This window comes from Nematolebias whitei, chromosome 1, assembly GCF_014905685.2.
Source record: "Nematolebias whitei isolate Nwh7 chromosome 1, NemWhi1, whole genome shotgun sequence".
In the NCBI taxonomy this organism is placed as follows: Eukaryota; Metazoa; Chordata; class Actinopteri; order Cyprinodontiformes; family Rivulidae; genus Nematolebias; species Nematolebias whitei.
Window position 1 is genome coordinate 58,490,475 of NC_056498.1, and position 2,720 is coordinate 58,493,194.

At 42.9% G+C, this 2,720-nt stretch overlaps 1 long non-coding RNA gene across 2 annotated transcripts; it reads left to right on the plus strand.

Annotated features, from left to right (window-relative positions):
• The first annotated feature begins 368 nt into the window (after positions 1 to 368).
• On the plus strand, positions 369 to 1,798 carry LOC119412445. Of its 2 annotated transcripts, none has more exons than XR_005186930.1 (3): positions 369 to 853; positions 1,238 to 1,554; positions 1,737 to 1,798. It is a non-coding gene; the product is annotated as an uncharacterized LOC119412445 (long non-coding RNA). The 2 variants fall into 2 exon arrangements; XR_005186929.1 differs by having other exon boundaries at positions 1,740 to 1,773.
• Positions 1,799 to 2,720: the final 922 nt, after the last annotated feature.

Genomic DNA, 2,720 nt, shown 5'->3' on the forward strand with positions numbered 1-2,720 from the left:
AAAGGGCTTCATATTTGGACTGGGCTTACAGGGTGTTAAAATAGTGCGAGTTCACTCTGCAGCAAACAGAGCCGCATTGTTAAAGTGCCATGTACGAGGTGCAGCACCTAGACTCTGCCTAATCCACCCTCAGTAAAGCTGACATAATGATCCTAAGCCGCCTTTCTGCAAATTCATTCAGGGATCCAAAACTTTTTTTTTTTTTTTTTGATCTCCTCTCTTTGCCATTTGCATCGTTGTCCGGGTCTGGACCGACCTGGACCGCCGACTTGAAGCTCGGAAGGACAGTGAGTACAGCAGCTTGCATGTTTAATCCTCGCTCACACGCTTTAACAGCTGTGGACGCCAGCGCGCAATTATCCGAACATTTGCGCGCTTTTACGCACGGGCGTTTTGGGTAAACGAGTGCTTAAATGCGCGCGCACGCCTGTTGTGCAAGTGTCTGTGTCTGGAGGTGTGCGTGTATGATGCAGAGCAGGGGTTGTGATGATCTTGCAGCAGGGTCAGACGTTTGGTTTTTGGGGTTGGGGACGCGCGCTCGAGCTCCGCGAAACTTCTGAGCGACTAATTCCAAGTGGCACTTGAATTGGAAAGCTCTGTGGACTGGAAGGAAAGGCTCGCGTTTTCACGCTGCTGTTACAAAACAAAACTCATTCTCTTTCTCTCACGCACACATGCACGCACGACACCAGCACTTGGAATATGCAAAGCCTCGGTACCTGACTGGGTGCGCCAATTGAAGCAGGTGTCCATTCTGTTTTGGAGGAGCCTTGTTGCCCTCGCAGGCAGCTCGGAGAAGAGACCAGAGGTGAAATGTAAAACCTGAATGGGGATTGGGAGAGGGAAGCTAATGGTAATTCACATTCTTCTATGCGGCTTTTGTTTACGCTAAGCATGTAATTAACACCCCCCAAACAAGTTTATTCACCTGCCGTAATTGTGTGTTTATCCGAGAGCCTGCTGAATGTTCCAAGCAGCGGGGGACGGGGGCTCTGAAAGCAACTTCTTCTCCGTTTACTTACAGCCTCAAACCTCTGACACTGCAACACAAACAATTTGCGCACACTCTGCGTCCTTCAAGGAGGCGCAAACCGCTGCACCCACATGTGCGACCTTATGTCAGATTAATATTTAGTTAAAGAAAAAAACACCCAAAAAAACGTTGTTTTACATTGTTTTAACAAGTTTTATTTAATTTACTTTTTTAATTAAACAAACTGTTTTTATTTTTGATCAGTCTGTTCCAAGAAACAAAGATGGAGTTGCGTCAGGCGCAGGAGTGAAAGGGAGAGAGAAAGAGAAAGAGAGAGATGGAGACCGGATGAGAGGAGGAAAAATGATAGAAAGAAATCCAGCACGAAAAAAAGGGACCTTGTTTTATTTTTCTGCTCCCTCGTTGACCCATGTTTGACAGAGGCTGGACAAAAAAAGAAAAAAAAGAAAAAAGAAAAACAGTAGCACACCCTCCCTGCAAACACAGGAGGCTCATGTGTTGCTGCTCCATACTGGATTCATCTCAACTCCACACAGGACGGAACTCTGGACCAATAACTGGTATGTACAAAAATAAATCATTCTAGAGTTTATCATTGTATTTATTTATTTTTATGACTGTCCCGTCAAGAGATTGTTACCATGAGGTTTTAATGCTTGCTTATATATTTTTCTGTTTTTATATTTGCATGACTAAAATAAAGGTGTTACCGTTTTGGTTTTTCTTCTTGTCCTTCCTGCAGAAGTTTGTGGAGCTGAAGGGACACTTCACTTTGTCCCAGATCATGACGCAGCTGCGATTCTTGTAAGTTTTTTTCCTCTTTGAGCCCGCTCGTTTCCGGCCACGAAGTTTTCTTCTTTGAATTTTTACCTTTTGGATAATTATACAAAAATAAGTTTTTTTGTTTTTTTTTAAATTGACAATTATATTTTGCGCGCTTGAACTGCGCGCAGATGTGTGTCTCTACAGAACAGTTGTGTGATGCTGCTGACCACGCAGTCAGTGTAAGGACCCACACACACACAAACAGAGTCTACACTGTAAAAAGTATCAGTCCAAAATAAATCACTGTGATAAAACCAAAACGACTTGGCTAATTTGCACTTATACTTTTTTTATTATTATTTTGAAAACGTTTCTCACTCAATTCAAATGCTTTTATTTTAATTAATATTATTTAAAAACTGTGCATTTTAAGATATTTGCAATGTTCGTTTTAAGTACATTTGTGCACCATTTTAGTAGCATGCACAAAATCTTGACTTAAAGTGAAACATCCTTTTAGAAAGTTGCCAAAAAGCGCAGTTTTTACGCAGCTCTCGTCACAATGTGGCGCCACCTTTACCAACATATACACAAGTTTTTTTTTTTGTTTTTTTTAACATCTCTCTGCAACTCTCCCTCCTTCTTTTCTTTTATTGTTTTTTTATTGTGTGGTCTCATTAGGGGGACTTCCTGGCAGGGCTGGGAGCTTGTATCCGAGCTGTCCAATCAGTGTATTTACACGGGTTGTTAGCGACGGTTAATGAGGGCTCCTCCCCGGGCCGGGAGAGAAAGGCGCCTCCACATTAAGATTTACCTTGTGTCAACTCGTTACTTCTAATGAACCTCCATGGAAAAAAAAAAAAAAAAAAGAAGAAGAAGAAGCAAGCCTTCAAGTAGTCAATGGAGCCGTGCGCCCGGATCTGGTGTGTGCGGGACTGGAAGAGTGGAGCCCCCCCCCCCC